This window comes from Nycticebus coucang, chromosome 21 (genome assembly GCF_027406575.1).
Source record: "Nycticebus coucang isolate mNycCou1 chromosome 21, mNycCou1.pri, whole genome shotgun sequence".
Classification (NCBI taxonomy): domain Eukaryota; kingdom Metazoa; phylum Chordata; class Mammalia; order Primates; family Lorisidae; genus Nycticebus; species Nycticebus coucang.
The window spans coordinates 9,121,796-9,147,324 of record NC_069800.1 but is presented as its reverse complement, the minus strand read 5'-3'; the positions used below and the strand labels follow the sequence as shown (position 1 = coordinate 9,147,324).

At 42.0% G+C, this 25,529-nt stretch overlaps 1 non-coding gene and 1 pseudogene across 1 annotated transcript; both read right to left on the bottom strand.

Annotated features, from left to right (window-relative positions):
- Window positions 1-1,632: 1,632 nt before the first annotated feature.
- LOC128574302 (U6 spliceosomal RNA) lies at window positions 1,633-1,739 on the bottom strand. The gene has a single exon (XR_008376679.1). It is a non-coding gene; the product is annotated as a U6 spliceosomal RNA (small nuclear RNA).
- A 3,143-nt stretch (window positions 1,740-4,882) lies between these two features.
- On the bottom strand, window positions 4,883-24,357 carry LOC128573440 (serine/arginine-rich splicing factor 10-like; annotated as a pseudogene).
- Between the last annotated feature and the right edge of the window lie 1,172 nt (window positions 24,358-25,529).

The following is a 25,529-nucleotide window of genomic DNA, read 5'->3' as shown; positions in this document are numbered from 1 at the left end:
ATGGGGAATTCCTGCCTTATCTGGAAGTGGTATTTTTCTTGCTTTTAAGAGTTTAGTAATTTTTTTTGTGGTCTGTATTCTATTAAGATATTATCCAATAGATGCCATAGTTCTAATCCCATTCTATAATAGGCGTCACATATTCAAGAGGTTTGTGGTACCTACTATGGGAAAATTTGGTCCTGCTTCTTTTATCTTCTCTCTCTCTCTCTCTCTCTCTCTCTATATATATATATATATATATATATATATATATATTTCAACTACTGTACTTCCAAAGGATCTGCATATTTTTTCTGTCTTAAACTTTTCCAAAGCTTTTTTTCTTGGTATACTATGACCTTTTAGCTATCATGCTTTGGGCTGGACAACCTAGAAAAATAAAGGCAGAGTCTGAAGCTTGAGAGGCCCATGCAGTGTCAACTGCCTTCTTTAATCTTAGAAGGAAGTTGACTCATTAACTTCACTATTGCTTCAGAGCAGAAACCTCCTAGACTAAAAAAACTAGCTGTCTTTGAGTGATCACACTTAATATTGGAAGGTATTTATAGTTTCCTCCTTTCTCTTTGAGATGCGTAGTATTTTTTCAATGAATTGAAGTTTCACTAGCTAATCATAGCCTGTCATTTAGAATTACTTGTCTCAGTCTAGGGGAAATTAGGTACCTGCACACAAGTATTAGTTAGCTTGTTCTCTCATGATTAGTTTAATATCTATTATTTTTAGTGTAATTTCTACATATAAAATGAAATCAAAGAGAATATAATGGTGGATTTATCCAAAATGACATACATTATCCTATATTTTAGAGGTGCTCACAAAATTTAAAAAATCTCTTTTATTTTATAAAATAATTTTCTTTTTCTTCTACCTGATTCATTTTTTTTTTTTAAATTTCAGATTAATGTGAGGGTACAATTAAGTTACAATGTTTATATTCATTAGGTAGAGTCCCTGTTATAGTTGTATTCCACACCCAGGAGCTGTGCTGTGTAGCCTTACATTGTGCCCATTAAGTGGGAGCATACCTGTCCCCCTCCATACTTCTTCCCCCTCCCCCATATTGAATTGAATTGAATTTTTTTCTTATGAGGACATGTATTAAATTATCTACTGGCTTCATATTAGTATCTAGTGCATTGGATACTTGCTTCTCCATTCTTGTGATACTTTATTAAGAGGAGTGTTTTTTTTTTTTTATTGTTGGGGATTCATTGAGGGTACAATAAGCCAGGTTACACTGAAGAGGAGTGTTTTAACTCCATCCAGGTTAATACAAAAGATGTAAAGTCTCTATCTTTTTTTATGAATAGTATTCCATGATGTACATATATCACAGTTCATTAATCCATTCCTGGGTTGATGGGCATTTAGGTTGTTTCCACATCTTATCAATTGTAAATTGAGCTGCAATAAACAATCTAGTGCAAAGATCTTTATGATAAAAGGATTTTTTTCCTAGTAGTGGGATTGCAAGGTGAAATGGGAGGTCTAATTTGGGTTATTTGAGGATTCTCCATCTTCTTTCCAGAGAGGTTGTATTAGTTTGTAGTCCTACCAAGAGTATAAAAGTGTTCCCTTCTCTCCACATCCACACCAGCATCTGCAGCTTTGAGACTTTGTGATGTGGGCAAAAATATGGAATGCTTCATGAATTTGTGTGTCATTCCTGTGCAGGGGCCATACTAATCTTCTCTGTATCATTCCAATTTTAGCGTATGCACTGCCAACGTGAACACATTCCTAAACCAGTTTTCAAGCTTGTGAAAGCTCGTCTGATGTAGATGAAGAAACAGTTTCCAAGCTTAGCAGGTGTGTGAATTTTCCTCTCTCTGTGATGTAAGTGCAGCAAGGGTAGACAGATAGTGGAGTTGACATAACACAATTGAGTACCCAGCTCTGCTATGAACTTGAGTAATTGGTTTAAGCATTCTAGTTTGTTTGTGAAATGGCAGTTAATAATAGTACTGATCTCACAGAGTGGCTGTGAATGTTACATGAAATGATGTATTTAAGGCACTTAGAATGGCTCCTATTGCCCATCTCACAGAGTTCCTGTGAATAAAAAATACATGCACAGCACTTAGGCCCAATGGCTGACACATGATTTTTGTAGACAGCCACATAGTATAAACTATTATTATTCTATCCATTTTTTTTTTATAAACCATATGGTTAAATCTCCATAACTTTATTTACCATACAATGAATACATCAATACATTTTTTTTCACTGGGCAGGAGCCAAAGATAAAAAAGTGTGGAGAACAAAGTATGAACATTTCCCTTTGTCCTGTACCCCCATCAAACTCAACAAATTGTCAACCTTTGGTTTATGGAGATTTTGTCCCCCCATAATCACCATCAGTCCCTCCATACTATTCTTTGATAGTGACATTTTCTGTTTTTTAATTTATGCAAAGTTCCAAGCAAACACAGCTTAGTGCTGGGTCTATCACTTACGATCTCTGAGCTCTGTATCCACTTCCTATGGTTGTATTTACAGCAAATATACACCTCTCTCTGTGTGGGAGTTTCAGGGTCATAGTATATGCATTGTTTCTTTACTAGTACTTTTCGTCTTGAAGTTATTTCCAGGTCAAAATGTGTAAGTCTGCCTTAAACATTTCTTCAACAACAACTATATCACATCTATGGTACAAATAGGACATGATTCATTAATTATTATTATTATTTTTGTGACAGAGTCTCACTTTGCCACCCTGAATAGAGTGCCATGGTGTCATAGCTCACAGCAACCTCCAACTCTTGGGCCCAAGCGATTTTCTTACCTCAGCCTCCTGAGTAACTGGGATTATAGGCACCCACCACGATGTCCAATTAGTTTTTAGAGACGGGGTCTCACTCTTGCTCAGGCTGGTCTCGAACCTGTGAGCTCAGGCAATCCCCCCACCTCGGCCTCCCAGTGTGCTGGGATTACAGGCATGAACCACCGCTAATGGACATTTTTATTTGCAATTTTTCATTCTTATACATATTTCAAAAAACCATTCTTCATTCTTGGTATCGTTTCTGAACTCATGGAGCTATTTTATGAAATAAATTTATATCTGAAAGTGGAGTCTCAGTGTCAGGGCACATGCACATCCACTGTTTTGAAGCAACAGCTAAAATTCCATTTATGAAAAGTTTCATGAAATGTGTCTCACCAACTTAAGCTACCACTAAGTGTAAGAATCCCATTTATTAGATTCACACCAATACTTGAAATATTATCAATCATAAATATTTTTTGCCAATTGGAGAAGCAAAGAATAAAAATATCATTTTATTGTTCAATTTGCATTCTTAATTACCAGTGAGGTTCATTCAGTTTTGTCACATTTTAGAAGTTTTCAGCCATGACCTCTTTGAGTACCTCTTTAGTCCTTCCTTCTTTTTCCTTCCATTGAAGGTTCCAATAACAGGGACATTTGATATTTTATCCTAGTTTCATAAGTCCTTGAGGTTCTTTTCATTTTTTTAAATCTATTTTCTCTGTTCCTGGTGTTTGGTTTTTGCTGTTCACTGTTCAAGCTAATTGATTCTTTCCCTGTCCCATCTATTCTCCTGTGGAGCCGACCATTGTCTATTTTGGCTTTTGTATTTTTTGGTTCTAAAAGTTTCATCTGATTCTTCTTCATCTCTTCTGTACTTCTGCTGCATCTGCTTCTTCTTCATCTCTTCTGTACTTCTGCTGAGACTTTCTAAGTCATTGCTGACAGAAACTTGGAGGATTTTGACCTTGTGTTATGGACTCCTGGTCTTATCCATGTCTGCTGTTTTCCTTGGCTTCCTCTGACACCGCCCTGTGACTGCCAGGTGTGGGGAGAAGTCCAGGTTCCTGATGGGACCACTGTTGACACTGGAGGTGGGGGGGGGCCCTGAGAGAGGGTGGTGGTGTCTTCCAGTCCCCTTGTGGTCCCCACTAATGGCCCCAGGTACCTCCTGGCTCCCTACTCATTCTCCTCTGATATCACCACGGTGAGAGGGGGAGGGTGAGCTGCTTCATCACAGCCTGGAAAGGACAGTAGTCTGGGTTCCCCTTGGGGTTTGCTGGTGGGGCGACAGCCTTTTTTGCCATTTCGGCTGCAATAGAGCGGTGGTGTCTTGGCAGGCTGCACCTTTCCTGGTCCTTTGGTTAGAGACGATGGCTTCTTCTTCTCCTTCTTTTTCCTCTTCCTCTTCCTTCCTTCTTTCCTTTTCTCCTCTTCTTCTTCTTCACAAAGTCTCACTATGTCACCCTCTGTAGAGTGCTGTAGTGTCATAGCTCACAGCAACCTCAAACTCGAACTGAAGCAATTCTCTTGCCTCAGCCTCCCAAGTAGCTGGGACTACAGGTGCCTGCCACAAGGCCTGGCTACTTTTTGTTGTTGTTGTTGCAGGTGTCATTGTTGTTTTTAGCTGCCCAGGCCGGGTTCGGGCCTGCCAGCCTCGGTGCATGTGGCTGATGCTGTAACCACTGTGCTAAGGGGGCTGAGCATTCTTATTTTTTTCTTCTGCACCTGTTATTGTGTGTATGTTTCTGGCCTCTTCACCACCCAGTTTATAATGTAGAAGACAAAGAAGAACCCCCATGGGATTTGTGGCTGTGCTGTTCCTCAGGTCCTGGGGTCTCTAGCTGGTCCGTCCTTTTCTCTCCACTTTTCAAAGTCTTATGTTTGCTTCACATGTAATTTCCAGGAAAGAAAGAAAAAGTAACACAGAGACATAGAGGCAGAGATAGGGAGGGGTTACGGGGTCTGCTAATGAGGAAGAGATGGTGAGGGCACTGTGTTTTCAGGCGAGTTAATATCCTGACCAGAAAAGGGGCAGAGCCACAGGGATGTGGGCAGAGTCTTACCGCTCCCCTCTGCATTTCATTCTCTGTGAGCCACAGAGTATCACACTGCGTGCTTCTTACACGGGGGTGTGGGGGCGGGGCGGGTGCTGGCAGCATGGCCCTTACAAGCACTGCTAGAGCGCTTCTCCTGGGGGAGGTACGACAACAGAATGAGTGGTTATTTGAAAATGTCTCTGCCTATGCGTCCCAGCCATGCTCTTGTATCTTCCTTTAAAATTCATGGGAGAAGTTTGTGGAATTCATACATTCACAGTATTTGTTGCTCACCAACTGTACATTCATATGTGTAGATTACCGAGAAAGGTGCGCTGTGTGTGTGCAGTTGTGTTTGTGCCACGGTGTGTTGTGTGTGCGCAGTTGTGTTTGTGCCACATGTGCGTGCACATGTGTATGGATGTAACACACACACAGGCCTCACTGCGCTGTGATGAGGACAGAAAGGTTCACAAAGTGCACATGTGATGCTCATCTGTGGACCTGACAATCTGAAACAGGGACGGACATTAATGAAATGGCCATATTGATGAAAATGTTAGTTCATCAGGTATTAATGATCGCTGTTAAGAAGAAGTATTGGTGCTGGCAGCATCACAGGCTGTCTGGGAAATCTTTCCTGAGGCAGCAAAGTATGAAATCCAAGGATGATGATGTGGTGGCCCGGTGAAGAAACAGATGGGCATGATGGGGGTGGAGACAGCTTTCCACCAAGAGGCAGCTAATGGCACCTGCCACTGTAAAGGACTGACAGGCCAGTGCCAGAGTGGCCATGGATAGCTTTGTTTCTTTCTCCGTGTGTGCTTGGAGCTTACCCAGGCCTTTTGCAAATGTTAGGCCTGTACGGCCAGCTTCTCGATGACAGAGAGTTACAGTTAAGCCACATAATTATGGTACTGGGTTTATCAGACTAAAGGGGAAAAATTATGGGATGTCAAATATGATAAAATATCCAACTTTAGACAATTATGTCAGCCATGTCTGATAAACCATAGATGTCCATTCATTCGACCACTACTAACTGAGCCCCTCATCTGATAATGGAAATACACCCAAATGCGGGCATTTCTCTTAACTAATGCTCAGGTAGCTGGGAGAGAGATCTGCAGATAAACACGTCATCTGTCAGAATGAGATCTTAGCCAAACTGAGAAGATGGTAGGATGAATTTGTGTATTTTTCTGGGCTCTGATCTCTCTTGTTGTAAAAGAGTAATTACCAAACTGATCAACTCCTGAGAGATGTTTGTTAGTTCATACAAAAAAGTGACAGATGTCAATGACTAGCAGGAGAGATGAAGAGGAAGGCGTTTGGATGCTCTGCTTGGTGGTTAGTCTGTGGTTCTTATTATTTTAATTATTTTGCGTGGATGTATTCTGTCTCTCTGAGTAGACTCTAAATTCCTTGAGGATAAGGGCTGTGTCTTATGTGTTTTTGTGTCACAAGAGCTAGAATTATGCTTTGCAGAACGTAAATGCTCTGATATATTTTTTTGACAGGCAAGATAAAGCAGGTTCGGGAAACTTGTCGTGTGAATAGTTCTTGAACGAACAGAAAGATTTATGCAAAAGAATATCTACTGGTAGATAGGAGAATGGGACTGCATATCTTAATACTCCTATAAACGTTCACAGAAATTCTGTATTTTGTTAGTTCTTTTCCATTGCTGCTGGCCAGGCTCACTAAATTATAGCCTGGCTTTCTTTTTAAAGTTCAAGGGAGTGGGTGGTGCCTGTGGCTCAAAGGAGTAGGGCGCCGCCCCCAAACGCCGGAGGTGGCCAGTTCAAACCCAGCCCCAGCCAAAAACTGCAAAAAAAAAAAAAAAAAAAAAAAAGTTCAAGGGAGTGAAACTTCTTTTGAATGGCCTTTTCTTTAATCTGTTTTCTTTTCTTTAACCTTTTTTAAAAATTATTCTTCTTTAGGTGGACTTTTCACAATACATGGGAAGAGATTTGGGAGCCATTCAGACTTTAGGAACATTTGAAAAATAAATTTGAAAGGGAAACAAACAATAAATGTAACCCCAGTTGTTAAGAATCTTGTTTATTATTTATCAAATTACATGTGGTTGGGCTACCTCTTCTAAATGTATGATATCATTAATCTTCACAACAACCTTATGAGGTAGCTTTCTTTATTATGCTACTTTCTTTCTTTTTTTTTTTTTTTTTTAGGTAAATAATCAGAAATCCAGAGAAGGTAAATAACTTACCCACAGGGTGCTGGTGGCATTTTTTTTTTTTTTTTTTTTTTGAGACAGAGTCTCACTATGTTGCCCTCGATAGAGTGTCCTTGCATCACAACTCACAGCAACCTCAAACTCTTGGGCTTAAGCGATGCTCTTGCCTCAGTGTCCCCAGTAGCTGGGACTACAGGTGCCCGCCACAATGTCTGGCTATTTTTTGTTGCCATTGCCACTGTTGTTTAGCTGGCCTGGGCCAGGTTTGAACCCACCACCCTTGGTGTATGTGGCTGGTGCCGTAACCACTGTGCTATGGGCGCTGAGCCAAGGGGGCATTTTTTAAAAACCTATAATGACTGACCCCATGGCCCTGCCTCTGACCTCTGTTGTGTTTTATCTACTGTATTTGTCCTGAAATGACACCAGGCACAGGGACTGCACTCGAGAGTGCGATGTGATTCTCGCCCTGTGGAGGCCGTTGTTGACCACAGAGCTAAGTCACAGCCTGTCCATGGCTCAGCTGCGGAGTCGCATTTTCTGGCCTCAGCTTCTAGCTCGACCATGTAGTGGCTGAATGATTTTTGACAAATTTCTCAGTCTTTCTTACATGTGCAACAAGGATAATGATATTTCCTACCTGAGGAGAAGGAAACGCGAGAATACACGTGAAGCATCTGGAGTGGCAGGTGATGTGTTCAGTAATGTTAGGGCTGCTCCTACTATCCTTATCTTTGCTACTGCGGTTGGCTGAGACTGCCCACTGTCATAACCGCTGTAGGGACAAGACTAGATCCAGGGTCTCAGTGGGGCTCTTTACCATTCCCAAACCGTGGGAGGCTGAAGGAGACTGATTTGGGAGTTTTTGTGGTGCTTCACTGCCAACACTCCAAAAAAGTAGCTTTTCTTCCAAGATATAGTGCCTCATAAGCTTAGAGTATCTCCTTCTTCCTGGACAACAATTAATATCCCATTGTGGCTGGGGTTTAGAGTAATTCACATGTTCTCATTAGGCAGAGACAACTATTTTGTTCCTACAGTTTACTTTTAAAGTTTAGTAGGAAGTAAAATAACGTTGAAGTTGTAGCCAGATCTTCCCATTTTGAGGCAAATCTACTACTTTGAAGAATGATATTCTTGCATTGGTCCTGACATCAACTAATTTGGGCAAGCCTTTTCATTTCCCTGAGCTTCAGTTTCTTTCTGTGCATAAAAAGAGAATTGGGTCATATAATTTCCAATACTACTTTTATTTCTGAAATTCATTCAGCATATAATTCTGTGATTTTGTTGCTGTGTCAATTTATACAGGCCAGATTTTCCTGAGACTACACAAAACCTGTATTCTCCTCTGCCATATACACATGTGTTTATTAAAGGTTTTTAGGGGTTTTCAGAGCAGATTGGCCTGCCAGGAAGTGTATTAGCATGGTTGTACTTTTCTTGGGGTCCTCCTGCCATGCCTCCTCAGCCCCTCCCTCTAGTCCCTGGAGTGATTAGATTCCAATCACTAATTACAACTACTTCTAACCACTTGTAGGAGCCCTCCCCAGCGGCCCATTTGAAACTTACAGGCAGACAGATTTTCTTTCACCTCTCCCCTTAAGTTTTTGCTTTCTCATTTACCCATGTTTATATGTAGATATCTCATATTTCACGCGGTAATGATTCTTTTTTTTTTTTTTTTTTAATGGGACAGGCTTCTACTCTCTCACCCAGTGCAGTGGTGCAATCACAGCTCAATGTAACCTTGAATTCTTGGGCTTAGGTGATCCTCTTACCTCAACCTCCCGAGTAGCTGAGAGAACAGGTGCATGCCACCATGCTTGGCAATTTTTTCTTATTTTTGGCAGAGACTAGGTCTTACTATGTTGCCCAGGCTGGTCTCAAATTCCTGGCCTTAAGTGACCCTTCTACCTTGGCCTCCCAAAGGGCTGGGATTCCAGGCCCAAGCCACTGTGTCTGGCATTTAGCAGTATTGTGGTTTTCTAAAGCTGCCAAAACCAATTACCACAAGTTTCGTGGCTAAAATAACACAAACTTTCTACCTTAAATTCTCTAAGTTTGAAGTCTATAACCTGATTATGGAGCTAAAATTAAGCTGCCTTTTCCAGCTACCAGAGACTGTGGCCTTTCTTCACCCATGGCTCCCTTCATCCATCCTCAAAGACTGAAATGGTGGGTGAGGCTTTATATTGCATCAGTCTGACCATGCCTCCATCATCACACCTCCTCTGGCTCTTTCACACCCCTTTTCTACTTATAAGAACTCTTGTGATTCCATGGGGTCCACCTGGATAATCCATAACTTGCTTATTTCAAGGTCATCTGGTTAACAATCCTAATGCCATCCACAACTTTAATTCTATCAGCAATCCTGGTTCTCTTTCACCATGAAACACAAAATATTCACAGGTTCTGGGGATCAGGAGATGAACATACGTGGGGAGTATTACTTTGCCTATCACAGAAAGGTAGAGACATCATCTCACACGGAGGCTGTCATGTCTGGACTTCAGACACAGCATCATTGACACCTTATGCTTCCTCACAGGACAAAATAGTGAGGAGTTCTGAAGGGACCACCAGCGGCATGGGCAGAGAGTTGCTGAATATTCTAGGTTGATGATGTCAGGTTTGAAGGCCTTATTCATACACCCTATTGTTCACACAAGTTGAACAGATTTTCAAGAAGAAGGAAATTCCTGGGGTGGACAATCCAAGATGGTGGCCAAGTAACAGCTTCCCTGCAACAGGGCACAGTGCGTCGGGGGAGATAAGACTCCAGGCATCTCTGGCTGGTGGGATCTGCCTATAATCATCCCTTTGAGGATAGAGGGAGTCAGCAAGGGATTTATGGACCCCAAGAGGAGGACAAAAACAGTGGAAAACTGGCAAGTGGTTGCGTGTGTTGGATCAACCTAATCCCGCCAGCAGTGGGATGCAGAAAAAACCTTGAATAGCCAAAACATTACTCAGAAATAAAAACACAGCAGGAGGAATCACACTACCAGACCTGAGACTGTACTATAAATCAATAGTGATCAAAACAGCATGGTATTGGCACAAAAAACAGAGAGGTAGATGTCTGAAACAGAATAGAGAACCAAGAGATGAATCCAGCTACTTACCGTTATTTGATCTTTGACAAGCCAATTAAAAACATTCAGTGGGGGAAAAGATTCCCTATTTAACAAAGGGTGCTGTGTAAACTGGCTGGCCACCTGTAGAAGATTGAAACTGAACCCACACCTTTCACCATTAACTAAGATAGACTCTCACTGGATAAAAGATTTAAACTTAAGACATGAAACTATAAAAATACTTGAAGAAAGTTCAGGGAAAACTCTTGAAGGAATCAGCCTGGGTGAATATTTTATGAGGAGGACTCCCCAGGCAATTGAAGCAGTATCAAAAATACACTACTGGGACCTGATCAAACTAAAAAGCTTCTGCACAGCCAAGAACATAGTACGTAAAGCAAGCAGACAGCTCTCAGAATGGGAGAAAATATTTGCAGGTTAAACCTCCAATAAAGTTCTAATAACCAGAATCCACAGAGAACTCAAATGTATTAGCAAGAAAAGAACACGTGATCCCATCTCAGGGTGGGCAAGAGACTTGAAGAGAAACTTTTCTAAAGAAGACAGATGCACGATCTACAAACACATGAAAAAAAGCTCATCATCCTTAATCATCAGAGAAATGCAAATCAAAACTACTTTGAGATATCACCTAATCACAGTAAGAGTAGCTCACATAACAAAATCCCCAGAGATGTTGGCGTGGATGTGGAGAAAAGGGCACATTTGTACACTGCTGGTGGGAATGCACACTAATACGTTCCTTCTGGAAGGATCTTTGGAGAATACTTAGAGACCTAAAAATAGACTTGCCATTCCATCCTATAATACCTTTACTAGGTTTGTACCCAGAAGACCAAAAATCACAATATAACAAAGACATCTGTACCAGAATGTTTATTGCAGCCCAATTCATAATCGCTATGTCATGGAAGAAGCCCAAGTGCCCATCGACCCATGAATGGACTAGCAAATTGTGGTACATGTATACCATGGAATACTATGCAGCCTTAAAGAAAGATGGAGACTTTACCTCTTTCATGTTTACATGGATGGAGCTGGAACATATTCTTCTTAGCAAACTATCTCAGGAATGGAAGAAAAAGTATCCAATGTACTCAGCCCTACTATGAAGCTAAATTATAGCTTTCACATGAAAGCTATAACCCAACTATAGCACAAGACTATGAGGAAAGGGCCAAGGAAGGGGAAAGGAGGGTGGAGGTTAGGGTGGAGGGAGGATAATGGGTGCGGCCATACCTATGGTGCATCTTAGAATGGTACAGGCAAAACTTACTAAAGGCAGAATACAAATGTCTACATACAATAACTAAGAAAATGGCATGAAGGCTACCTTGAATAGTTTGATGAGAATATTTCAGATTGTATATGAAACCAGCACATTGTACCCCTGGATTGCACTAATGTACACAGCTATGATTTAACAATTAAAAAATCACAACATAACAAAGATATTTGTACCAGAATGTTTATTGCAGCCCAATTCATAATAGCTAAATCATGGAAAAAGACCAAGTGCCCATTGATCCACGAATGGATTAATAAATTGTGGTATATGTATACCATGGAATACTATGCAGCCTTAAAGAAAGATGGAGACTTTACCTCTTTCATGTTTACATGGATGGAGCTGGAACATATTCTTCTTAGTAAAGTATCTCAAGAATGGAAGAAAAAGTACCCAATGTACTCAGCCCTACTATGAAACGAATTTGGGGCTCTCACATGAAAGCTATAACCCAGTTACAACTTAACAATAGGGGGAAGTGGGAAAGGGGGGGTGGGTAGAGGGAGGGGGATCGGTGGGATCACACCTGTGGTGCATCTTACAGGGGTATTTGCGAAACTTGGTAAATGTAGAATGTAAAGGTTTTGGCACAGTAACTGAGATAACGCCAGAAAGGCTATGTTAACCACTGTGATAAAAATGTGTCAAATGGTCTATGAAGCGAGCGTATGATGCCCCATGATCATATCAATGTATACAGTTATGATTTAATAAAAAAAAAAAAACAAACAGGGGAAAAAAAAAAAGAAGGAAATTCCTTGCTTTCTGCTCATGCATTCCCTCCTAGAATACAAAGCTTATTTCGGCAGTTTCTCTTTTTCATGGATGTGTAGATCGCAGATTTCTTGTTAAGGAGTTCAGAACACATTTATTTTCGTGTCTTTGGACTGATTCAGGTTGTCATTCAGTTTCCTCCTCGCTGCTGCTGAGTACAGAGCACGAAATCTGAAGGCCCAAATTATTAACTACGGAACTAAACTTTGGTGCTGGGAAAATGTCATAGCACAAATTCTTGGAGCCATTCATTGTTCCTGACTAGGCCTGAGCTTACAGAAATAGCCAGACCCTGATTTCCAGGCACTCCCCTCTGAAGGGCCACCACATAGGAGCCAACGTCTTTGGTCCACTTGTCAATGACAAGTCTTCCAGAAAGAGTAAGTCCTTACTTGCTGAGAAACAGCTGGCCGAGCCCCTTGCATGTCATTTTCTTTTCTTCTTTAAGACGTTAAACTATTTGTTGACTAATGACAAGAGATGGGCTGAATTCTAACTCTGAATCCAAATTCTCCCAAATCTGAATTCTGATTGTACCAATCATTTACTAAGCTCCGTGACGCTGGGAAAATTACTTAATGGAGTCAGAGGCTCCATTCCCTTTTCCTTAAAATAGAGATAATATTATTTTCCTCATATGTTTGGCATCAGGATTAAATGAAATAACATATTAAAAATTCCTAGTCTGGGGCGGCGCCTGTGGTTCAGTGAGTAGGGCGCCGGCCCCATATGCCGAGGGTGGCGGGTTCAAACCCGGCCCCGGCCAAACTGCAACGGAAAAATAGCCGGGCGTTGTGGCGGGCGCCTGTGGTCCCAGCTACTCCGGAGGCTGAGGCAAGAGAATCGCGTAAGCCAAAGAGTTGGAGGTTGCTGTGAGCCGTGTGACGCCACGGCACTCTACCGGAGGGCGGTACAGTGAGACTCTGTCTCTACAAAAAAAAAAAAAAAAAAAAAAAATTCCTAGTCTGGTGCCTCACACATGCCAGTTGTTTGGTAAAGAATATCCTTGTTGTGCGTGTAATATCTGGCCCACCCAGACAGGGAGTGTGGCTAAGAGAGAATTGTTATGAGGATTATTTTTCTGATCGGCTCTATCTTGTATGAGAAACTTTTTCAAGGTGATCTTTTCCTATTGGAAAGATAATGTCTTTTCATTATAGAGTGTTCGAAAAATTACAAAAAAATTAGCAGGTCAATAAAGTGGCATGTGTTCCCCCTGCCCCCCAGACATGGGCACGGTGACATCTCTGCTGTATTTCCAGCTCTCACTGTTATGCTCCCACAGTCTTAGCTAGAGATTTTCACAGCTGTAAGCAACATAAACCCCAGCGAGCTTAATCAAAATGGACAACATTTTTTTTAAAGGGTATTAATGAAATTCAAGAACATCAAGAAAGGGGCGGCGCCTGTGGCTCAGTGAGTAGGGCGCCAGCCCCATATGCCGAGGGTGGTGGGTTCGGACCCAGCCCCGGCCAAACTGCAACCAAAAAATAGCCGGGCGTTGTGGCGGGCGCCTGTAGTCCCAGCTGCTCGGGAGGCTGAGGCAAGAGAATCGCGTAAGCCCAAGAGTTAAGAGGTTGCTGTGAGCCGTGTGACCCCACGGCACTCTACCCGAGGGCGGTACAGTGAGACTCTATCTCTACAAAAAAAAAAAAAAAAAAAAAAAAAAAACATCAAGAAAGAATGGAACTAGTAACTGAAAAGATGTCAATAACTTATTCTCTTCATTTCTCCAAAGTAGAATGTTTTCTTGCCTTTGCTCCCTTTTGGTGTTTTCTGCTCTTTTTATTTATTTTTTTTAAATATGCGACGTCTGTCCTAGGACATGTTCCTCCTCTTGAGGACCGGCTTCCTCAGCTTTGGATGCACGTGTGGCGACTCCAGTTCGGGCTTTCAGTCATCTTTGATAAGTTTCAGAAAAGGCTGAGCCACCGCATCAAAGAACCTGCAAAAAATAGTGAGTTCAGGGCGGCACCTGTGGCTCAGTGAGTAGGGCGCCAGTCCCATATGCCGAGGGTGGCGGGTTCAAACCCAGCCCCGGCCAAACTGCAACCAAAAAATAGCCGGGCTTTGTGGCGGGCGCCTGTAGTCCCAGTGCTCGGGAGGCTGAGGCAAGAGAATCGCATAAGCCCAAGAGTTAGAGGTTGCTGTGAGCCGTGTGACGCCACGGCACTCTACCCGAGGGTGGTACAGTGAGACTCTGTCTCTACAAAAAAAAAAAAATATATATTGATTTCAAGAGAAGTTTATTTTTGTCTCACTTCAGGTTGATGAGACAGGTCTGTGCCACGCGGTTATTCTGGGATCTAGGTTTCCTTCATGAATTTATTTTTATTTTTTTGAAAAAGTCTCACTCCATGCCCTGGGTAGACTGCTGTGGTATCACAGCTTGCAGCAACCTCAAACTCTTGGGTTCAGGTGATCCTCTTGTTTCAGCCTCCCAGTAGCTGGGACTGCAGGTGCCCCCCACAACGCCTGGCTAGTTTTCCTATTTTTATTAGAGACAGGGTCTCCCTCTTGCTCAGGCTGGTCTTGGAACTCCTGAGCTCAAGCAACTCCTGCCTAAGCCTCCTGGAGTACTAGGATTACAGGTGTGAGCCACCATACCCTGCCAATTTTTTTTGTTTAGCTCTGCATTTTTATCCTGTTTTCCTGGTTGAAGCTGGTTCATAGGCATGTCCAAATTATTAATACAACTGATGGGAGGAGGTGGAGAAAGCTAATTCAGGAGAAAGGGCTTATCTTTAGCAGATAATCCAGAAGTTGGGTGCCTTACGTCATCCTTAGTCCTTTGACTGAAAGTAAACTATATAACCACTGACACCTGCAACAGGCTGGGAAATGTTCAACCCAGCTGTCCTTCTGTGTCTAGCGGCTGCCCTTTCATTACAGACAAAGGGAACTGGTGATAACTAGCAGCCTTTGGTATGATGTCCTATCCCTCCTAAGAGAGAATTCTACAGAAGGATTATTTTTCTGATGTGCCCTCTCTTATACGAGAAACTTTTTCAATATCATCTTTTTCTTATTAGAAACATAATGTCATTTCATTACAGGATGCTTGAGAAATTAAAAAAATTAAAAGGTAAGTAAAATGGCGCGTGGCCCTCCGAGTGGAGACACAGGCACTTTTGGCATTTTGGCATATTTCTTGCTCTCATTCTTGGCGTCTCTCTCTCTCAGTTTTCATAGCTATAAACACCATAAACTCAAACTAGCTTAATCAAAAATGGATATTTATTTTAGTTGAAGAACCTACTACAGCCAATTCCAGACTCTCCTGATGGGGCTCATAGTCGGGTCTGGGGAAGGTGTCTACAGCGGTGTAGTCAGTTCTTGCCTTGGGAGGCAGGATCCTGGGGACGGTAGCAATGTCACAGGATCACGGGGATGATAGCAGTGTCACAGGATCCTGGGGACGATAGCAACATAACAGGATCCTTGGAGAAGACCAAGGAGGGGCAGAGTGTACAAAAGCACCCATCCATGTATGAACCTATCATACTGTTCTCAAGATCTGGACATAAAAATGCACACACAAATATCTATTTTGGGATTCTTCTCTTTTCTCTGTCTCTCTCTGTCTCTCTGTCCCTCTCACCACAGTCTATGTATTCTTATCTTTATTCCATCCACTCACCCACCCAGCCAACCATCCATCCATCTACCATGTGTTACATAATTCTTCAGAGAACATGGTTCTCCTTTCCCCCTGGGAACTAGATGTGTATCTAGTTCACATTTCTCAGCCTTTCGTACAGCTAGGAGTGGACACATGATTGTGTAATGGCTAAGAGAACATGAACCATAATTCTTGCACAATTCTCTATGTGTTTGCTCTCCTACCACCAACTAGCTGACTCCTCAAGGTGACATTGGCATCCGTGTGCTGCATTAACCTGGGAACTTGAATAGTGTGGAGCAGAGCTCCTACCCTGCCGCTTGACACCAATTGAATTATAATATAAATTAGAAACAAATTTCCAATGTAGCAGGTAGGGTTACCTTAATATAGTCACTATTTTCTGTCTTATGAGGTGCCCAATATCTTAGTTATGATTTCTGTCATTTAGAAGCTGGTATCTTTTGATAGTACCTCTCTTTCTGATTTCTCATTTCATTAAACCTTTGAAAATCATGCATCTCTCGACTCCTAGAGTGGCGCTCTCCTTCTTCGTTCACATCAAATCAGGTGGAAGAGCGAATAGCCCTGTCCTTCATCCCAGTCATCTACATGGGCGTGGCCTATGCTGCTGAAGGTTCATACCTGGGTCACCAGGAAAGTTTTGAGACAGACCGTGTTATGGTCCGTCATTTCCCCTTCAACTTGCTCAGCTTGTCAGTGTTGTTGGGAGGGATCCATTTATTTTCCTCTGTGCAGATTCTATGTTTCTTGATTTCTGTGTATCTCAAAACTTTCATAATGACCCACACGGCAATCTCAATGAATTAGATATTTACGAGTCCATGTTCTTAGAAGTCTCCGCTCCAGTCAGCACTGTGACTTGGCTTCCTGCCCCTTTGACTCCCTTTGCCTATTTTTCTCCCACCCCAAACTCAGCCTTCTTTGTAGAGCAGTTTAGCCAGTGACTCTTTAGACTGACTCCTGCCTGTCTAGGTTATCCCTAGAGAGCCTGTTTGTCACAAAAAAATCAGTTACGTAGGCATCTCAATTTATTTTAACCTCTAATCTAGATGAAAAAAAAAAAAAAAACCTTGGCACCCTTAGTTAGTAAAAAGTGACCTTTTACAGCATCAATTTCTACATATAAAGCACAGCAAATTCCAGGTGGTAATCTCCCTTAGGGGAAAAAAATCAGAAGATATGGCAATAATGGTTGCACATTTTCAGGTGCAGCTGGCGTGGGTCTGGGCATTGGTTTTGTCCTGCAGATGGGCAGTGCTGCTCAGAGCGTCCTGGACATCCCGCCACCAATTACCCTGTGTTGTCTCTTACCAGACCGTGTTGCCCATTTATATCACTTGCTGGACTCCTGTAAGCCCATGAGCCTGCTACCTCTCTTTCATCATGAAACAGTTTCCATCATGATAAAATCAAAGTGCTCAACTCTTAACATAACAAATACGCTGCTCCCCTAAATGATGCTACATAGGAATATCACTCATTTTGCCATTTATCTGGTGCGTAGATAAAATAGTAAGATATTAATGTAATTGTATCATAATTTAACTATTTCTCTAAAATTGTTAATTTGAGTTGTTTTCAAATCTTTGTGTATAGAAGTTTGTTTACTGTCCACTTCCACAGACTAAATTTCTAGATGTAATATTACCCGGTAAATAGGTATGAAGAATTCATAAGACCTCATACATTTCACTAAGTTGTTCCAAGAAAGGTATTATCAGTGGGGATTAGACTTTTGCCTCTAGTAGTTAGTAGGGTTACAACTCAGTCTGGAATCAGAGCTCCTAGAATACCTGGGAAGGGTTCTTTAACTTTGAACTTTAATGTTGACTGAATTCATGGTATGAAATGAAAACTACATACAGTTTAGTATCTGGTTAACCTAAGGATAAACTATTATAATTTTGATTACATTATAGTTTATGATTCATCCTTGCTAAAAAATAAGTACAAACCTTAGTCAAATGTGGCTGACAGAACAGTTTTGGTTCCAGTTTTTCCTCCTGGGCTGTCCGAGTTCTGCTGGTCATTTTCTGTGTATTTCATAGTGTTCTTGTTCTGTATTAGAAGGTTACTTTCTCTGAACAGGACATTTCTTACGCTTTGCAGCAAATTTTTAGTTTCCTTCTGCTTTTTAATCTATAAAGTCTACCCTAGTGTTGAAAAGAGACTGCTTTTCTCTTCTACCATGCTGAATATTTCTGCTCTGTTCTTCACTCCCTGAGCTATGTTCCCCTGTTTTTGAGGTCATCTTTAGAGTTTCCATGTTCTGTAGCTTACCTGGTTATGGCAGTTTCATCTAGAGCTCTGGATATGGGCAGAAATACCAGATCAAATTGTGCGTGTAATGGCATAGTCACCATGATGGTTTCTGTGTCACACTGTTAAGTGCCCTTCTGGGCTGGAGCAGGTCATTTTAAATATTTAACTACTTCTTAAACATATTCATGCAGCCTACACTTGTGAATGATGACTATAAAGTTATGACATAATTTATTATAGCAAAACTCTTGTTCAGATGCAAAAAGAATCAAAGGAAAACTTCAATGCAGAGATTCTCATCTCTTGAGGATTTCAGGAGTCTGCCTTAAAGGCAAGTGTGGGGTCCATGCTCTTGTAACATTGTTTTCCTTTCAATAATTATAAGATAAGACTTTACAGGAGTAATAACAAAATCAAAGTCACTGTTGAGTGCGACCAAGTGTGTTTTCTCCATGTTTCTAAAGGATTTACCTTAAGATGCATCATCTGAGCTCCATGTTTTGCTCGTCTAAATTCTGGTCTAGTTTAATGTAACCTCAGAGGCCCTTGAATCCAATTTAATTAGAACAGTAGTTGGTTAGCTAAAGTGGTTAAGTGAAGAAGGTGGTTATAACAGGAAATTGCTTTAAAAAGACATCTTTAAGATTTTACTTACCTCAAAAATATATAAATCTGTGTTCATTCACCAGTGTTTTCATTTCTCATGTGTGTCCCCCCTGAGTGGAGCCCTGCTTCATCTTTCTTGCATCAACCAGGCCAATAATTCATTGTCTGTGAGTTCTGGTTTTGCTTCTGTAAGTGGAGCAATAACTGAGAGACATGGGTGAAGCAATCCCAGTGCCGACGCCGTCTACATTTTTACGATTCCTTAAAAATATTTTACGGCTGTCTCTCTCACACCTAATCTGACAGTGTATTTCTTAGTGACTCAACTTTACAAACTCTTTCTGGCATTCAATATACTTTTCAAAGAAGCCACTTTTTTCTTTTTTTTTGCATTTAAAGATCATTGATTTACATAACAGTTTGTGAAATTATGTAATTACATAATTACAAAAACAGGTTTAAGAGGCACAAACAGTGTTGGAAACAAACATAACTGACTCTTGTTAAGTACCCAGCTCACCTGGTGTGAAGAGGACTGAGGGGGACAGAGAGCAGTGTCCCTGCACCCAGCTCACCTGGTGTGAAGAGGACTGAGGGGGACAGAGAGCAGTGTCCCTGCACCCAGCTCACCTGGTGTGAAGAGGACTGAGGGGGACAGAGAGCAGTGTCCCTGCACCCAGCTCACCTGGCAGGAACAGGACTGAGGGGGACAGAGAGCAGTGTCCCCGCACCCAGCTCACCTGGCAGGAACAGGACTGAGGGGAACAGAGAGCAGTGTCCCTGCACCCAGCTCACCTGGCAGGAACAGGACTGAGGGGGATAGAGAGCAGTGTCCCTGCACCCAGCTCACCTGGCAGGAACAGGACTGAGGGGGACAGAAAGCAGTGTCCCCGCACCCAGCTCACTGGGCGGGAGCAGGACTGATGGGGACAGAGAGCAGTGTCCCTGCACCCAGCTCACCTGGCAGGAACAGGACTGAGGGGGACAGAGAGCAGTGTCCCCGCACCCAGCTCACTGGGCGGGAGCAGGAATGATGGGGACAGAGAGCAGTGTCCCTGCACCCAGCTCACCTGGCAGGAACAGGACTGAGGGGGACAGAGAGCAGTGTCCCCACACCCAGCTCACTGGGCGGGAGCAGGACTGATGGGGACAGAGAGCTGTCTCCCCTGTAGGCTTGTTCTGGGCTCAGGGGACTCTCGGCTTGACAGAAATGCTTTGCACAAAGTGGGAGGCATTGGGTCATCTGGCAAGTTGGCCAAATGGGAGATGGATTAAGAAAGTTCTTCTTTACTTTGTAAGACCTTTATTAAATGTTTTATGGAGAAATTTAAATAGTACTTACTATGATGTCAGTTAAGGTGTGAATATTTTGCACAAACTCAAAACTTTTTCACTTGAGTTATTAGGAATGTTAACTTTTACTTTTTGGCACTCTCTAACACTTCTTTGGACCTAATTCTGGGCAATTTCAGTATCTGAGACTATTGGATATTTGAAGATGAGTCTTCCCATATGTTGATTTCTCACTTTGTCACCTCCTCTCTCCCCTTCCATCTTATCCTCCACCCTTCAGACAATTCTCTGTTCTCAAACACAAACCCTGGCTTCGCTGGTGTCAGTAACTGAAATCCCTTCATAAGCTTCATTTCAAACAACTGCTTCTTGCCATCACCACCCCGACTGTGAGGCTCCCTTCAGTGACCATGACTCTGGCAGTCCTTTCCCGGGACCCTCCACTTTCCCTCACTCCGCTCTAGTACACATTCCTCTTCTTCTCCGGCTTGTATTCCACGGTCAATCATTTTCCCTCCCTTGCTTACATTCTCAACCCCCTGATGGCCTCCTTGCTTTGTAAGTTTTTGTATGGGAAAATTCTAACCTTTTATCAATCTAATTATCTTTCTTTGACTGTACCCATGTGGTCCTAGACAAATGCAGAAGCGTGTGGTCAGTCTTACTTTAACAAATCTCTGATAGCTGACCTCAGGTGGGGTTAAAGCAGCCTGACTTTCCGGACTCCCTCACTTTCCCTCTCTCCTGCCTCTTGCACTCTTCCTGCCTGTGCTCTGAATGCTCATCCCTTCTCCCATCCGCTCTTAGCTGACCTTGCTCCTGCTCCTCTCAGAAGCAGCTCAAAGGCCCTTTCCTCAGTTCCCAGGCAACACTGCTCACCCTCCAGCTTCAGTTCCAGGACACTTTGCCTTCTTTTCTCTTCCTTTTGGCCACTTTCTTCCCCATCAAGTTTTCCCTGCTGCTGGATCATTCTCTTCAGTAGATTTTTAAACACCATTTTTTGCTGCCATTAAATAAACCCCAACCCCCTTTGTCTTGGCCCCTGCTCCTTCCCTAGCTTTTGCCCCACTTCTCTGCTCCTCTGCACATTGAGGGCTGTCACAGAGTGAGCCCGGCACACTGCCCTTCTGTCTCCCCCACTCTTGAACTCATTCCAATCGAGCTTTTACCCTGTCACCAACCAAAATGTAGTGATATCACCAGATCTGCACACTGAGGGACCTGATACTGATGTTTCAGTCTTTGCCTTCCTGCACCTGTCGCAACCCAGTTGGGTCCAGTGGACCACTTCCCTGTACTCCATTCCCTGAACTTCTAGGGACTGGCCCTGTGGAACCTTCTCTGATACCTTTGTCAGCTCCTATGAGATTTCCTCTGCTGGTTCATCCTTATTTCTCCAACCAACATCTTCACACTGAAGTATCTCAGGACTTGAATTTCATCTATTCTTTATCGACATTCACTTCCTTGGAGAACTTAACTAATCTTAAGGCTTTAAATACCATCTAAACCTTTACATTTGTGTTTTAACCTAGATCTCCTTCTGGTACATGCAATTCCTATTCAATCTCCACTTTTAAGTCTAATGGGAAGTTCAAATTTAATATATCCAAGACTAATATCTTGATCTTCTCACCTAAAACTTGACTCTCCTGTACGATTCTCTATTTTAGTAAACATAATTTTATTTTTTAAGGTGCTCAGTATATCAGTTAGCTATTGCATTATAACAAATCACAGCAAGAATTAAAAGCTCAAAAGCTTAAAACAACAATGATTAATTATTAATTCACATGTCAAGATTGATTTGGATTTGGCTGGTCTGGCTTGGCCTGGTATGTTGTTATCTCTACTTTAGGCTTTGGAAGCAAGGCAGCCCTACTTCCTGCTGTAGGTCTGCTGGTCACCTGAGCAACTCTATACAGATGTGTTTTTTATTTCCCTAGAACAAGCATATTGCTTGGTCAGGGCATATTGCTTTCATGCTGATGGAACAAGTGTAAAAGGGCAAGAAATAATATGCCAGGGCTCTTAAGTCTTAGGTTCATAAACGGCAGGCAGTCACCTCCATACTCATGTCATCGGCCAAAGTTAAGTGCATGGTTGAGCCCATAGTCAAGGAGTGGGAAAAGGGGTGCTGCCCACAGTGGGGCCATGGGTGGGGCAGGATGCTGGGTGACATGGAGAATTAAGGCCAGTCATTTGGCTGATCACACTTGGTCAAAATTCTTGCTGTTGTTGTTGATTCCTCTTTCTCACCCCTCCTTCCCCCCAAAATTCAGTCAATAAATTCTGTTGACTTTATCTTCAAAAATACATCCCAAATCTAGTCACTTCTCACCATATTCACTGCTACCACTCTGGGCCCAGTCATCATTATGTCTTATTTGGGTAACCATAATAGTCTTCTGTCCAGTCTCCTTGCTGTCAACTTTTTCTCTTCTCTTCTCTTCTCTTCTCTTCTCTTCTCTTCTCTTCTCTTCTCTTCTCTTCTCTTCTCTTCTCTTCTCTTCTCTTCTCTTCTCTTCTCTCTCTTTCTTTCTTTTAAATCACAGCTGTGTACATTAATGCAATCATGGAGCACAATGTGCTGGTTTTATATATAATTTGAAATATTTTCATCAAACTGGTTAAGATAGCCTTCATGGCATTTTCTTAGTTATTGTGTTAAGACATTTATATTCTACACTTAGTAAATTTAACATGTACCCTTGTAAAATAAACTGTAGGTGTGGTTCCACCAAGTACCCTTCTCCTCCCATCCTCCACCATTCCCTCCTCTCCCTCTCCTCTTTCCCCTTCTTTTTGGGCTATAATTGGGTTATAGCTTTCATACGAAAGCTATACATTAATTTCATAGTACGGCTGACTACATTGGATACTTTTTCTTCCATTCTTGAGATACTTTGCTAAGAAGAATATGTTCCAGGGTGGCGCCTGTGGCTCAAGGAGTAGGGTGCCAGTCCCACATGCCGGACGTGGTGGGTTCAAACCCAGCCCTGGCCGAAAAGCCACAAAAAAAGAAAAAAAAAAAAAAAGAATATGTTCCAGCTCCATCTATGTAAACATCAAAGAGGTAAAGTCTCCATCTTTTTTTTTTTTTTTTTTTTTGGCTTCTCAACAGCATATTTTAATTATAACCATTGCCTGGCACAGGGAAAACTAACAAATGTTTTTTAAGCATCATTGCAACATTGTATTCCTGATAATTTGAGTAAACCAAACTATGAGTAAATGAATGATACATGCCCAAAAATTATCATGGTTTGAATTATCAGTGGCCACTGGACTTAAACTTTTAGTCCAAGACCTTGATCTAGATTTTGACCTAGACCTAGACTGTGATCTTGACTGAGATTTGGATCTAGGTGGTTCTTTTTTCCTGGATTCCTTTTCATATCTTGAGCCTGACTTACAATGTGTTTTAGAATCTGTTTTAGAGGTGCCTCTAGTTTTGGTGTGAGATGCAGACCTAGAGCATGATTTAGCCTTCATTTCTTTCTTGGGCTGGGACTTGGACCGTGATCTCGAATTGGATTTAGACCTTGCTACGCTGTGGTCTTCCAGATGGTCTACTGTTTCTAGGACTACAGGATTTTCTATAGTTGTAATCAAAAGACTGAATTGTTGATCTGCTTCTTTCATAACTTCAGCTTTTAGAACGTCTATGTCTGTCATAATCATCATAGCATGAAGAACTGTGCACATTTCTTCCTTCCTTGGCTTTCATCTGATTTGGCGTATTCCCACTTCCCTGTGTATTTCAATCTGACATCCACAAATCCATGTTCTGTCCAAATTATGCAAAGCATCTTCAGCACCACGAACATCCTCAAATTGAACATAAGCAAATCCTCTTGGATGGCATGCGTAGAAATCAAGTGGAACATACACATCAACTATAGGACCATAACCACCAAATTCATGTCCTAAATCTTCAGACCTTTTCCTAAACGTCTCCAAGAGATTTAAAACTACTCACGTTAGCAACGACCAAAAATTAAGAAAAAGAAAAAAGGTAGCAAATACTTCACCATATTCCTCCTCGATCCCGTTATTTCACCACAATTCTTTTTTTCAAACTGAAAAATATCTCTCTGAGCCAGGGGGCGCACACTCTAAAGGTGAATTTCAAATAAATGGAGAGCCGGATGTTAGGTCACCGGAAATACAGTAGCCAGGGCTGGCTGCATGCACAGGAAGCTAGAAGGAAGTTCCTCCCCATCAAGTGCAGAGTGGGGAGGGCAACAAAACCCCTCCATGCACTTGCACTTCCAGGGGCCGCCCAGCTAGGGCAGGGGCTCCACCCTTACTCCCACTCTGCGGCTAAAGCCAGTGGCCAGGCCTAGTCTTGCACTGAACCCGCCATCTTCACCGTCTCCATCTTTTTTTAAGGCTGCATAATATCGTGTACATATACCACAATTTATTAATCCATTCATGGGTCGATGGGCACTTGGGCTTCTTCCATGCCTTAGAAATTATGAATTGGTCTGCAATAAACATTCTGGTACAAATGTCTTTGTTATAGTGTGATTTTGGGTCTTCTGGATATATATCTAGTAGAAGAATTATAGGATCAAATGGCAGGTCTATTTTTAAATTCCTAAAAGATCTCCAAACGTCTTTCCAAAAGGAACGTATTAGTTTGCACTTCTAGCAGTGCAGAAGTATTCCCTTTTCTCCATATCCATGCCACCATCTCTGGTTTTGGGATTTTGTGATGTGGGCTAATCTTACTGGAGTTAGATGATATCTTCAAGTAGTTTTGATTTGCATTTCTCTGATGATTAAGGATGATGAGCATTTTTTCACATGTCTGTAGGCCATGCGCCCGTCTTCTTCAGAGAAGTTTCTCTTCAAGTCCCTTTGCCCATCCTGAGATGGAATCACTTGTTCTTTTCTTGCTAATATGTTTGAGTTCTCTGTGGATTCTGGTTATTAAACCTTTGTCAGAGACATAACCTGCAAATATCTTCCCCATTCTGAGGGCTGTCTGCTTGCTTTACTTATTGTGTTCTTGGCTGTGCAGAAGCTTTTTAGTTTGATCAGGTCCCAGTAATGTATTTTTGGTGTTGCTTCAATTGCCTGGGGGGTCCTCCTCCTAAAACACTCGCCTAGCCCAATTTCTTCAAGTGTTTTCCCTGCACTTTCTTCAAGTATTTTTATACTTTCATGTCTTAAGTTTAAATCTTTAATCCAGTGAGAGTCTATCTTAGTTAATGGTGAAAGCTGTGGATCCAGTTTCAGTGTTCTACAGGTTGCCAGCCAGTTCACCCAGCACCATTTGTTAAATAGGGAATCTTTTCCCCACGGAATGTTTTTAATTGGCTTGTCAAAGATTAAATAATGGTAAGTAGCTGGATTCATCTCTTTGTTCTCTATTCTGTTCCAGACATCTACTTCTCTGTTTTTGTGCCAGTACCATGCTGTTTTGATCACTATTGATTTATAGTATAGTCTGAGGTCTTCCTGATTTGTTTTTATTTCTGAGTAATGTCTTGGGTATTTGAGATTTTTTCTGATTCTACATAAAATGAA